This window comes from Lactuca serriola, chromosome 7 (genome assembly GCF_051521515.1).
Source record: "Lactuca serriola cultivar US96UC23 chromosome 7, Lser_US96UC23_V15, whole genome shotgun sequence".
Taxonomy (NCBI): Eukaryota; Viridiplantae; Streptophyta; class Magnoliopsida; order Asterales; family Asteraceae; genus Lactuca; species Lactuca serriola.
Window position 1 is genome coordinate 206,149,822 of NC_136414.1, and position 14,722 is coordinate 206,164,543.

The following is a 14,722-nucleotide window of genomic DNA, read 5'->3' on the forward strand; positions in this document are numbered from 1 at the left end:
AACCAATCTAATAAAACCCGAATTATTGAATTCAATGAATAGTATCAAGGTTCATCTATTCCAAACAAAGCAAAATGTTTTAACAACTAAATTCAGAAAAAATCGTGATCAGAAAAGCAAAATGAAAGATTCACATCATGAATCTGCTCTCGAATCCTTCGGATCTTCGCTTCATATCAGTTTAACGGCCCTCCGGCCACCTTTTAGACTCTTAAAATTATAGCTTGGGGGTTTATTTTTGCAGAAACTTAACTCGATTGTAAGATAAATCCTTATGGTTAATTTTCGGCTTAATTTATAGGTTTCTACGTCTCCATGGCGTGGTGAAAGACTTGCCACGTCGTGGGAGCTGGAATCCTTAATGTATACGATTTTTTGATTCACCACGTCTTGGTAATTTCCTTGCCACAACATGGAAACCAAGAATCTGAATTTGGCATGGACACGAAACTCGTCCGAAATATTTTCTAGTTTTCATAACATTTTGAATCTTCTTAATTGGAGTTATGATTCATTAGATATGGCCAAACTACTTAAGAGAAATCAATTTGTCCAACAACATCCTTTTTGTGTCTTTTTCAGCTCTGTTCTCCTTTTGCACCCCAGCTCCGAATTTAACTATAATAGAACATTTCAAAGCATATTAAGTATCATATATCTTAAAATATAACATTTTTACTCAATTACATTATGATAATAACCTAATATATATATATATATATATATATATATATATATATATATATATATATATATATATATATATAAGGTCGTATCACATTTCATACTTTTAAAGCATCCCTATATCGTTAAAACTATGGTTTAGGTTTTTGTTCGCGAGGTAGTTCAACACCATGGCATTCCCAAGTCTATTGTGAGTGATCTTGATATTTTATTCATAAGTAAATTCTGGAAGGACATTTTTAAGTCTCAAGGTACCCATTTAAACATGAGTTTAGTGTATTATCATGAATCTGATGGCCAAACTGAAGTAATCAATGGATGCTTGGAGGCGTATCTTCGATGTTTTCAGTGGATGTTAATGGGACAATTGGATTCCATGGGCAGAGTTTTAGTACAACTCCACCTTCCACGGGTCCATGGGTACATCTTCATTTGAACTTGTCTATTGGCAAAAACCTCCTACTATACTCCAATATGTTCTCGTGGAAGTTCGGGTGCATGTAGTATCTCAAGAATTACAACACTAAGATGAAACAATCAAACAATTGAATGTCCATCATGCATACATACAAAGTAATATGAAGGCCCAAGTTGATAAGAAAATACAAGAAGTCCGATTTAAGGAGGGAGATTGGGTGTATGTTAAACTCAAATCATATAGAAAGATGCCTGTTACTAGCAGAATACACCACAAAGTGGTTGCAAATTCTTTTAGTCCATTCCAGATTGAAGAAAAAATAGGTCCAATCGCTTACAAGCTTAAATTATTTCCTACCTCTAAAGTTCATCAAAATTTTCATGTTTCATTACTCAAAAACTTGGTGCAAATCCCAGTTGAACCTAGTTTACCTTCAAATTTAAAGGTGGGTCATGAACATGCCCCTACAACAGTTTTAGCTAGGGATGAGCAACGGGTCAGACTCGGATCGAAAACCCGGAAACCTATTTTCTTGCATTTCATTGATCGAAAATCGGACTAGTTTATGTTATTCGGTTCCAGTTCTGGGTATGTCGGTCCGGTTCCCATAATTGGGTTTTGGTTCTTGGCCCGGATTGTAAGTTGTTGGATCATTTTTTGGGCTTCAAATTTTCTGCACATATATTTTGCAATCTAATCAATAATTGTACAACATAATTATTCATAGGTTTTCTTTACTTGACTAATTTATACACATAGCTGTTGTATTCGTATTGTAAACACTAAGTTATAACTCGTGTACTACACGGTTGACCAAGTAAAACAATATTAAATTTTAAAAAGTGTAAAATATAGTTAGATTTTTGTCCGTAATTGTATAATTGTTAATTTAGATCCATAGTGGAAAGAATAATTCTTTAATTCTTGTTTAAAGGCAATAAATGGGATAAATTGAAAATATACCAATATAATAAACATAAGTATTGTACTTTGATAATCATTGGTATAACCTTAAAGACTTTTGTTTAATTTCCACATAAAGACAAATAAACTAATAGACACATTTCATAGTCAAAGATACCATTTGTTCTGTCAAAAAGAGGGAAATTATGGCTAAGAAAGCTACATTGGAAGAGTAAAAGTCATTGAATTCAAAATTAAATGGTTAAGTGATTAAAAGTCAAAAAACATATTGTAACATCCCAAAATTCAAGGCCAAAAATTTCATCTTTAATTAAGTTATTACATAAAACCAAAGTGTGAATAATCAAAATATAACATTATGAAACCATATCAGAGTATAATCCCAAGGATCTCGTGTGCGGAAAACATAATGTTATGCGCTGCGACCAAGCCGGTTCCTTTCCTTTGAAACGAAGTACCTGAAACCAAAACTGTAAACCGTAAGCACGAAGCTTAGTGAGTTCCCCCATCATACTACATACCACATAACACCATCGGTATCTCTCAACCGGTAACTGCCATCAGTATCTTTCAACCGGTAACCGGGGACTATTTCACCCCTACCACTATCACATAATAATATGTCATAAACATACTGATCACGTACTAACATCATAAACATGCTGATCACATACTAACATATCATAAACATGCTGATCACATACTAACATATCATAAACATACAAATAAGCATTGCATGGGTTTTGTATACCCCTTCGGTATCTTTCAACCGGTAACTGCCATCGGTATCTTTCAACCGGTATCCGCCATCGGTATCTTTCAACCGGTATATGCCATCAGTATCTTTCAACCGGTATCCGCCATCGGTATCTTTCAACCGGTAACTGAGGACTATTTCACCCCTACCACTATCATATAATAACATGATATAATCATACAATCAGACATTTCTGGGGTACTGACCTACCCTTCGATCCTAACGACCGAGTCAGGGAAGAACTATTCCCTGCTACTACCACTGACACACATAAGCATACCAAGATAATTATCACAAAGACAATTATCTACCAACTACCCCTGTTGGTGGGCCGACATTGTGGCCGTAGACCCACCCCTACTAGAAGGTAACTCACCTCACACTGCTGAAGTCCCGTAGACACAATCTCACACTGTTGTAGTCCCGCAGACTCAACCCCAGCTGCCGGATGACAGGTTCCCGAACTGTCAATACCAAAATAACACCCAATTAATAATTGGGCCCCAACACATAACCATACTACATACTTGGATAATTACTACATTACCCCAAGCTTGGCTTATTCAAGCCCAAGGCCCAAACCATAGGCCCAAAGTCCAACTAGGAATCAAGGCCCAACATATGGCCCAATTTTCCAAATTGGGCCTAAGCTTATACATGCTCTTACTCTAAGGCCCAACATCATATAATCATTAAGGCACAAACTACGGCCCAAATTTCCAAATTGGGCCCAAATCCTTTACATGGGCCCTACCCCAAAGCCCATTGATTGTTCTAGTCCATTTGATTGATCTTGGATGGCCCATTTAATAACCCAATCATCAGGCGCAATAATAAACCCAAGTGAAATTAGGGTTTCACATAAAGTGACGGTTAGGGTTAAGTGTTCCTACTTAACCCCTTAAGCACTTAATCCATTAAGTCCAATGTTGACTTAGGTTGATTGCAAATGATTATTAATTAATATTCAAAGTTCATTAATTAATCCCGATGCGATCCCGATAAATCCCAAATTAGGGTTTCATGGCATTAGGGTTTTCCAAACCCTAATTAGGGTTTCCAACCCATCTTAGCCCAATAGGCCCATTAGCTAAGTCCTTGGATCCATTAGGGTCCATTAAGCCCATTAGACACACATTGGGCTTTTATGTCCATTAAGCCTCATTGGGCCCTTTAGGGTTTCAAGGCCCATTAGGGTTTTAGTACCCTAACCAAACATCCCCAAACTAGCAATCCCAACACAATTAAGCACACCGCCACCCGACACGGCGGCCGGTGGCGGTAGGAGGCAGAAGCCACCACCTCACGGTGGTGGTTAGGGTTTCCTTTATTATTTTTTTTCCAATTTTTTACAATTACAATGAAATCACACAATAAACTCACCCACTACACTAAATAAACACACAACCGTAACCACCCTTGTGGTAGTCGGCGGTGGCACATGGTGGCGGTGGTTGTTCTTGATTTCCCCGGCTAGGACAACACACTAATAATAGAAACACACCCAAAAACACTTCAGCTTCACGGGTTCTCAAACTCAACCATCATTTTACGGTGGCAGGCGGCGAATCTTGGTCTTCATGGAGTGGCAGCGGCGACATCGGACCTGCGACGACGCAACAGGAAACAAGGGAGGTGACGGAGACCTTATTGTCCTCGGCAAAGGAGTAGTAACGAAACCGAAGAAAGAAGTGGCAGAGAAAGAGCAGCAACAATGCTCGTCGTAGCGGTGGTGCAAGGTGGCGATGAGGGAGGCAGGCAGTGGCTAGTAGCGGACAGTGACAGCGGAATCCCCCCCGCCCCCGTCGGAGGCTACATCGAACAATAGCAACGACAGCCGAGGAGCGGACCTGCTGGTGGTCCTCGCCTTCCTCCGCAGCTCCCACGACAATGACTGTTAGTGGCGGTTCCGAGAAGGTGGTAGCAGCGGACATCACGTCGGAATGGAAGGGAATTGGTGGCAGTCGACTGCAAGAAGGAAACCCAATGGTCTTTGACGCCGGCAGCAATGGTCTCGACGACCTTTGGTCGATCGGAACAAGAAGAGTCGATGGGAGTGGCGGCTTGGCAAAAAAGGTGGCGGCTATAGAGAATTTTCAGCTAGGGTTAGGGTTTACGGAACGTTAATACCCGCCTCTAATCATAAGTTTGCCATAATGGCACAATAAGCCCCTCCCATCCGAGTCCCTTTCACTATTAGGCCACAATTAACCATTTAAACCTCATCCATGTAAATCCTTTACAACTTAAGTCCGGATTTTACACTTTTAACCCCAAATCTCTTAAAGTGTGACAATTAGCTCTACGAGACCATCATTTGATATATAATTATTTATTTTTGACTACCATTCGTTCATTAATTTATTTATTTACCAAATAAATAAATAGGTGTTACAAGTCTTCCCTACTTAAATTACATTTCGTCCTCAAAATCATTCCTTACCATTCCTTACTCGCCCAACCACTCTAGCAGCATGGTCACCGGCCTGGGCATGCCCTAGCCTTCCCAGGGTAGCCATGACCCATCCTCGTAAGGCCCTAAAATCCGTAGATGAACAAATTCCTCACCACAAGATCACATCCAATTCGTCTTAAATCTGCTTGTAACATCCCAAATTTCGAGGCGAAAAATTTCATTTTAAAATTTATAATGTAATAAAGCGTGTTACTAAAACATTGTCAAAGTTACAATAATTATAAAACATAAGGTTATGTGTCAAAACAATATCATCGGAATCAAGGAAAATCAAAGTACGATCCCAGAAAATCCAGTGCGGAAACCATGTGTGTGATGCGCCGCTACGCCGACGGCTCTTTCCCCGTTGACGAAGAGGTACCTGAAACCACAATTAAAACTGTAAGCACGAAGCTTAGTGACTTCCCCCATCATACCACATAACATATAATATCATCGGTATCTTTCAACTGGTAACAACCATCAATATCTTTCAACCGGTAATCATCATCGGTATCTTTCAACCGGTAATCCTCATCGGTATCTTTCAACTGGTACCGGGGACTATCTCACCCCTATCATACAATAACGAGATATGAACATACAGTCAGGCATAACTGGGTACTGACCTACCCTACGGTCCTAGAGACCGATGTTAGAGAAAACTAACTCCTACTACACCAAACATATCATACAGGCATATCTCGTAACCGAAGCACATAACCAAGCCAAGATAAATATCACGAAGACAGTCATATACTAGATACTCCTTTTTGGTGGGCCGACATTGTGGCCTTAGACCCACCCCTACTGGAAGGTAACTCACCTCGAAAGGCTGGCTGCTGAACAGCTGATCCGCAAATGTCTGACTGCTGCTCCGTTGATCCTCCGGCTATATTTCCATAAAGCACTTAATCAGACATTGATACTATTCCCATGGTAAAATGAATGTTTTACCCCTGACCGATTCCAAACCAAAGTCAAGTCAAAGTCAAAGTCAACTTCCAGTTGACCCGGCTTGCCGAGTTGGCTTGCCAACTCGTCGAGTCCATATCCAGTCGTTTGTCCTTACTCCCGTCTCTACTGGTCGAGTTAGGCATTGACTCGTTGAGTTCTCTTCCTAATGGATACTCAATGGTCCTTCATCTGACTCGCCGAGTTGTATGAACAACTCGTCGAGTTGATCTTCATCCAATGAACACTCTAGACTGTGACTCGCTGAGTTGTATGAACAACTCGTCGAGTTTGTTCTTGAGGCAAGAAGGTTGCCTTGGACCCGCCGAGTCAGGGCATTGACTCGCCGAGTCCCTCCATTGTTGATTCTGGCTTCCAACTCACTGAGTCCACCTATGGCTCACTGCTCTACTCATATACTCGAAAAGGGGAAAATGGGAACTCGCGACTCGACTCGCCGAGTCGCAAACATGCAATCTCTATACACTCGATTCTGCTTGAATCCAGTGCATTCCATTCATAGATCTGGGTTCCTTGGGCTCGATTAACACGTAAATTTTCCTACTTTACGTGTATATAATCATCAATGGGGATTTTAAGGCTCAAAAACACACTAAAAGGGGTAGATCTAGGGTTTTCATGCAATATGGCCCCATAAAGGTATTAAATCTAGGCTTCTGGAACTCAAACATAGCCAGATCTAGCAGCTATTCAACCCATTATGATCCCTATACTACTATCAAGCTTGGAAATGGTTCAAAGATAGCTTTAATGGTGTTCTAATGGGGATTTGAGCATAGAAACAAAATAGATCCGAATTGTACCTCAATGAACTATGTATTAGGACCTAGATCCTTGCTCTTCATCTTCTCTTTTGGTCTTTCCTTCCTTCTCTTCTTCAATCTTCAAGGAACAAGCACAAAAACACTTCAAATCACAATGAGAGGGCTAGGGTTCGATATAGGATGCTCTGAGGGTGAAGGAGACTGACTTGGGGGAGCATAATGGGATTTAAATAGGGTGCAAACCCCTGAAATTAGGGTTTCTTCCAGACTGGTGGACTCGCCGAGTCCAGAGTATGGACTCGCCGAGTCGCCAACTTAAACGTGCTCAAAATCCCGTCCCTACTCGGAGAGTCTAGCCTACGACTCACCAAGTCCAAGGCTAAAAATGTAAAATACTCAGATAAATCATACATACCAGGAACCAGGTGCTACAAATCTCCCCCGCTTATTTTAGACTTCGTCCTCGAAGTCTGTTGCTCGATCCTGAAACAGCTCGGGGTAATGCTCCTTCATTTCCTTCACCGGCTCCTAAGTCCACTCCGAACTCTTCCGGTGCTACCATTGCACCTTCACAAGTTCCACCCTCTTGATCCTCAAATCCCTTGACTTCCAGTCGAGGATTTCCACTGGTCGCTCAATGTAATTCAGGCTGCCATCGACCTGAATATTCTCTAGGGGTACCACTACTGAGTCGTCCACCAGGAACTTTTGCAACTGAGAAACATGGAAAGTGCTGTGTATCTGAATGAGTTTGGCTAACAGATCCAGCCTATACGCCACCTTGCCCACCCGGGCCAGAACCCTGAAGGGTCCAATGTACCTGGGGCCCAACTTGCCCCGCTTCCTGAATCGGATGACGCCCTTCCATTGCGACATCTTCAGGAGAACCATATCCCCGACCTGGAACTCCAGGTCTGATCGGCGCTTGTCGTCGTAACTCTTCTGCCGACTCTGAGTAGTCTGAAGCCTGCTCCGAACCTGTTGAATCCTCTCGGTCATCTTGAGCACCATTTCGGTGCTCCCCATGACCCTCTGGCCAACCTCACCCCAACATATCGGAGTCCTGCACCTTCTCCCGTATAACATCTTGAAAGGAGGACGGTCAATACTCACGTGGTAGCTGTTTTTGTATGAGAACTCAGCCAAAGGAAGATAGGTATCCCAGCTACCACCGAAGTCTAGCACTCACGCCCGCAACATATCCTACAGAGTCTGGATGGTCCGCTTACACTGACCATCTGTCTGCGGGTGAAAAGCAGTGCTAAAATGCATACGAGTATCCAGCTTGTCATGGAACTTCTTCCAGGACCTGGAAGTAAACCGTACATCTCTGTCTAAAATCACAGAGACCGGCACTCCGTGCCGCGCCACCACCTCTCAGATGTAGATATCGACCAACTTCTCAGCCGAGATACTCTCCTGAATCAGTATGAAGTGGGCGCTCTTGGTCAACCGATCCACGATGACCCATATAGAATCCACTCCCCGTGCGGTCGGTCCTAGGAAGCTTGGTGATAAAATCCATTGTGATGTCTTCCCATTTCCACAACGGGATCTCTAACAGCTGCATCTTGCCGTGGGGCCTCTGGTGCTCGGCCTTGACCTTCCTGTAGGTCAAGCACCGCTCCACGTACCAAGCTATATCCCACTTCATGCAGGGCCACCAATAGTCTAGACGAAGATCCCTATACATCTTTGTCGCCCCGGATGAATGGAGAATCGAGATTTGTGTGCCTCCTCCATCAGAACCTGGTGCACACCCCCGAGATATGGCACCCACACCCTACAGTGTAGTGTCAGCAATCCTCTACTGTCATAGTCAAAGGAGGAAACCTGTCCCACAATCTGCTTGCTTTTCCGATGTTCCTCCTTCATGGCCTCCTGCTGGGCCTCCCGAATCTGCTCCAACAGCGGAGTCACCACTATCATCCTTTGGCAGATATCTCGGATCGGTGTTGCCTTGCGGCTAAGCGCGTCAGCCACCACATTGGATTTCCCCGGATGGTAAAGGATCTCACAATCATAATCCTTTACCACGTCAAGCCACCAACGCTGCCTCATGTTCAGATTCGGCTGGTCCATAAGATACCTCAGGCTCTTGTGGTCCGCGTAGATGGTACAACGAACCCCATAGAGGTAATGACACCAAATCTTGAGGGCGAAAACAACCGCCCCCAACTCCGAATCATGCGTCGGGTAGTTCGCCTCGTGAGGCTTTAGCTGCCTCGAAGCGTAAGCAATAACATGCCCTCTCTGCATCAACACTGTGCCCAACCCCGAGATGGACGCATCGCAGTACACAACATATTCCTCCATGCCCTCTGGCAGGGCTAAGATTGTTTCCTCACACAATCTCTGTCTCAACACCTCGAATGCGGCCTGCCGGCCTGCTGCTCGGGCCCCGACCGAAAGACCACGACTTTCCTCGTCAGCCTGGTCAGGGGTACGACTATCTTGGAGAAGTCCTGAATGAATCTCCGATAGTAGCCCGCCAATCCTAGGAAGCTCTGAATCTCGGATGGAGACCTCGGGACCTCCTATCTCATCACGGCCTCTACCTTGGCCGGATCCACTGATATCCCGTCCTGGTTGACAAGGTGCCCCAGAAACTGCACCTCGTGCAACCATAACTCACACTTCGAGAACTTAGCATATAAGCTCTCCCTTCTCAAAGTATTCAGAACCTCACGCAAGTGCTCCTCATGCTGCTCTTGCGTCTTGGAATAAACCAAGATATCGTCAATGAAAACAATCACGGACCGATCCAACATCAGCTGGCACACGCGATTCATGAGATCCATGAACGCGGCAGGAGCATTGGTGAGCCCGAAAGGCATCACCACAAACTCATAATGACCATAGCGTGTCAGAAAAATAGTTTTCTACACATCCTCCTCTCTGACCCTCATCTGATGATACCCTGATCGCAAATTAATCTTGGAGAACCAAGATGCTCCATGAAGCTGGTCGAAGAGGTCATCGATCCTTGGGAGTGGGTAACGGTTCTTCACAGTTACCTTATTCAGCTCCCGATAGTCTATACACATCCGATGCAACCCGCCTTTCTTCTTCACAAACAAAATCGGGGCTCCCCAGGGTGAACTGCTCGGTCTAATGAATCCCTTGTCTAACAGCTCTTGCAGCTGTGTAGATAACTCTTGCATCTCAGGAGGAGCCAACCGATATGGCGCCTTGGCTATCGGAGCCGCGCCAGGGACTAGGTCAATCCTAAACTCCACCTGCCTCTCCGGAGGTATCCTAGACAACTCCTCGAGGAATACGTCCATAAACTCCCGCACCACGGGCACATCGCCCACCGTCGCCTTACCCGCCTCCCGGGTGTCCATAACATAAGCGAGATACCCTGCGCAACCCTGCTGAAGGTAACGTCTAGCTCTCGCTGCTGAACATACAACTAGTCCTCGTTGTGGCCTCTCGCCCTGAACTACCAACTCTCCCCCACTTGGGGTCCTGATCCGCACCAACTGATGTGCACAATCTATCACTGCCCCATTGGGGCTCAACCAATCCATGCCTATAATGGCCTTGTTCCCCCGCAACGGTATGGGAACAAAGTCTACCAAGTAACGTTCCTCGAACAACCTCAAAACACAATCTCGGTAGACTTCCGATGCTTGCATTGATCGGTCGTCTGCAATCTCGACCTCTAGAGGGCAGTCCAACATGCCCGAAGACTCAAGAAACTTCTTGTTAGGTGTAAGAGAGACAAATGATCGGGTAGCACCCGAATCAAACAATACCTGAATTGGGATACCATTCACATGGAACGATCCTAAACACATATACATAGAGCACATATCAATATCATAACATCATACAAATAAATCAGAGGGAAAGAATCATACCCGTCACCACATCGGGTGCAATGTGTGCCTCCTCGGCTGTCAGCTGAAATGTCTGGCTCCGAACCACTGGAGCCTCCAACTTGACCTTCCGGCCATCCATAGCCCGTGCTGTCGCTGACCCTGGCGCCACTGCCGTCACTGCTGCTGCTGCTGTCAACCTGGGATAATTGGCCTTTTTATGGACCCTCTGATTGCAATGGAAGCAAATCAGGTCTGATGTCTGAATCACAGAGGTATGGGCAGTACAATCTCTGCCAAAATGCCCAACCTTGCCGCACTTATAGCAGCCTCAACTCGGCCAGTGCGACAAACTCCCTCATGTGACCGACCGCATTTCCCACATCGGTCCCGCCCTGACTGGCCTTTCGTCCTACCATCGGGTCCCTTGGGCTTCTTCCCCGAAGCCCCCATCGCCTGGCCCTTAGTGACCTTCCTCTTCCGTATGTGCTCCAAATCAATCTCTCTCTAGCCCTGGCAATCATGGAATCCGAGGTAGGGCAAGCAGAGAAACTAACATGCTCCCGAATATCAGCCCGTAGCATATCATGGTATCGGGTCCTCCTCATATCCTAATCCCCCGCATACTGGGGCACCAACAAGGCCCTCTCCCGGAACTTGGTGGTGATCTCCGCCACAGTCTCCGTAGTCTGTCTCATATCCAAGAACTCTCTGGCCAGCTGCTGAAGCTCCACAGCTGGTGCAAACTCAGCCCTGAATCGGGTCACGAAATCTGACCATGTCATAGCCTCAATGGCTGGGGCTCCCAACGTATCGCCAATCAACTCCCACCAATCTTTGTCTTTATCCCTCAAATAACCTGCAGCGAACGGACCTTCGACCCTTCCAGGCAGAAGCTCGCCAGCTGCGTAGAATCGATGTCTGCGATCCATCTCCTAGCAGCAATGGGGTCCTTCACCCCATGAAAATCCAGTGCACCACTCCCACAGAAGTCCTTAAAGGAAGGCGTACGTGTACCCACCTGGTTAGACGCTAGATCACTCCTGAATGCCCGAAGGCGGTCCTCCATCTGCTCGATAATCCCTTCCTTGATCGACCTGAAAATGACCGGGGTCGCCTCAAGGATACCTCTCGTAATCTCAGACGCAATGAACTCACGTAACCCATCATCGACATGCTCAGGTCCCGCTCCCGAACCCGATCCCGAACCAAGTCTTGATCCCCCTGCTACATGACGTGTGACCACCATTCTGAAAATAATAACACAATTGTCAGGGTCACATATACCCCCGAAAGGTCTCGCACACTCTCCAAGTTTCCAGGTTCCATCTTAGCCTTCCTTGAATCGAGTACGTATCCACTGCTTTCAGTAGTACGGACCCATACTACCTTCGACATCTATCCGTACTTTCCTTAAGGATTGCCTTGACTTCACCAAGTCCCTTTCACCTATACTCTTCCCACTGATCACATCCTAGGATTCCCTAGGGCACTGTCCGACCTACTCCCTGCCATCAGCTACATTAGGAGTTCTTACCGCGTCCCCCTAACTACCTTGCAGATACTGTTACATATGCGTTCACTAGTTAGTCGAAGTTGGCCAGAACCCCCATAGCACAAAGCAAACAACATTCATGCGTCGACTAACCAAACCAGGCATAACCTACACAGGCCATCCTACTGCTGACTAAACAATCCTAACATACAGCTCATACAACAGGCATATAATGCATCCTTCCTAGATCCTTAGCCCTAACTAGCATGCAATTCTCAGAATCATATATCAGGGACACAAGGCATCCTCGTAGATCCTTAATCCTATTCTAGCATGCAGTTTTTTGAATCAAAACCATACAACATAACATAACAAGTATGGGAATCTTGGGGAAAACTTACTTGAGCCCGGCTGGTCGCACGCATCACACACTTCGTCTTTCTTAAAACTTCCCATTTTAGATTTTAGAAAACCATTTTCCTTGTAAAAATCTTTTTGTCCCTCGGTTTGAGTCCAGACACCCCCGAGGGTGTGTCTGAATCCCTCAAACCAGGGCTCTGATACCAACTTGTAACATCCCAAATTTCGAGGCGAAAAATTTCATTTTAAAATTTATCATGTAATAAAGCGTGTTACTAAAACATTGTCAAAGTTACAATAATTATAAAACATAAGGTTATGTGTCAAAACAATATCATCGGAATCAAGGAAAATCAAAGTACGATCCCAGAAAATCCAGTGCGGAAACCATGTGTGTGATGCGCCGCTACGCCGATAGCTCTTTCCCCGTTGACGAAGAGGTACCTAAAACCACAACTAAAACTATAAGCACGAAGCTTAGTGACTTCCCCCATCATACCACATAACATATAATATCATCGGTATCTTTCAACTGGTAACAACCATCAATATCTTTCAACCGGTAATCATCATCGGTATCTTTCAACCGGTAATCCTCATCGGTATCTTTCAACTGGTACCGGGGACTATCTCACCCCCTATCATACAATAACGAGATATGAACATACAGTCAGGCATAACTGGGTACTGACCTACCCTACGGTCCTAGAGACCGATGTTAGAGAAAACTAACTCCTACTACACCAAACATATCATACAGGCATATCTCGTAACCTAAGCACATAACCAAGCCAAGATAAATATCACGAAGACAGTCATATACTAGATACTCCTTTTTGGTGGGCCGACATTGTGGCCTTAGACCCACCCCTACTGGAAGGTAACTCACCTCGAAAGGCTGGCTGCTGAACAGCTGATCCGCAAATGTCTGACTGCTGCTCCGTTGATCCTCCGGCTATATTTCCAAAAACACTTAATCAGACATTGATACTATTCCCAGGGTAAAATGATTGTTTTACCCCTGACCGATTCCAAACCAAAGTCAAGTCAAAGTCAAATTCAACTTCCAGCTGACACGGCTCGCCGAGTTGGCTTGCCAACTCGTCGAGTCCATATCCAGTCGATTGTCCTTACTCCCGTCTCTACTCGTCGAGTTAGGCATTGACTCGTCGAGTTCTCTTCCTAACTAATACTCAATGGTCCTTCATCCGACTCGCCGAGTTGTATGAACAACTCGTCGAGTTGATCTTCATCCAATGAACACTCTAGACCGTGACTCGCCCAGTTGTATGAACAACTCGTCGAGTGTGTTCTTGAGGCAAGAAGATTGTCTTGGACCCACCGAGTCAGGGCATTGACTCGCTGAGTCCCTCCATTGTTAAGTCTCGCTTCCGACTCACTGAGTCCACCTATGGCTCACTGCTCTACTCACATACTCAAAAGGGGGAAAATGGGAACTCGCGACTCGACTCACCGAGTCCGAAGAACAACTCGCCGAGTCGCAAACATGCAATCTCTATTCACTCGATTCTGCTTGAATCCAGTGCATTCCATTCATAGATCTGGGTTCCTAGGGCTCGATTAACACGTAAAGTTTCCAACTTTACGTGTATATAATCATCAATGGGGATTTTAAGGCTCAAAACACACTAAAAGGGGTAGATCTAGGGCTTTCGTGCAATATGGCCCCATAAAGGTATTAGATCTAGGCTTCTGGAACTCAAACATAGCCAGATCTAGCAGCTATTCATCCCATTATGATCCCTATACTACTATCAAGCTTGGAAATGGTTCAAAGATAGCTTTAATGGTGTTCTAATGGGGATTTGAGCGTAGAAACAGAATAGATCCGAATTGTACCTCAATGAACTCTGTATTAGGTCGTAGATCCTTGTTCTTCACCTGCTCTTTTGGTCTTTCCTTCCTTCTCTTCTTCAATCTTCAAGGAACAAGCACAAAAACACTTCAAATCATAATGAGAGGGTTAGGGTTCGGTATAGGATGGTCTGAGGGTGAAGGAGACTGACTTGGGGGCGCATAATGGGATTTAAATAGGGTGCAAACCC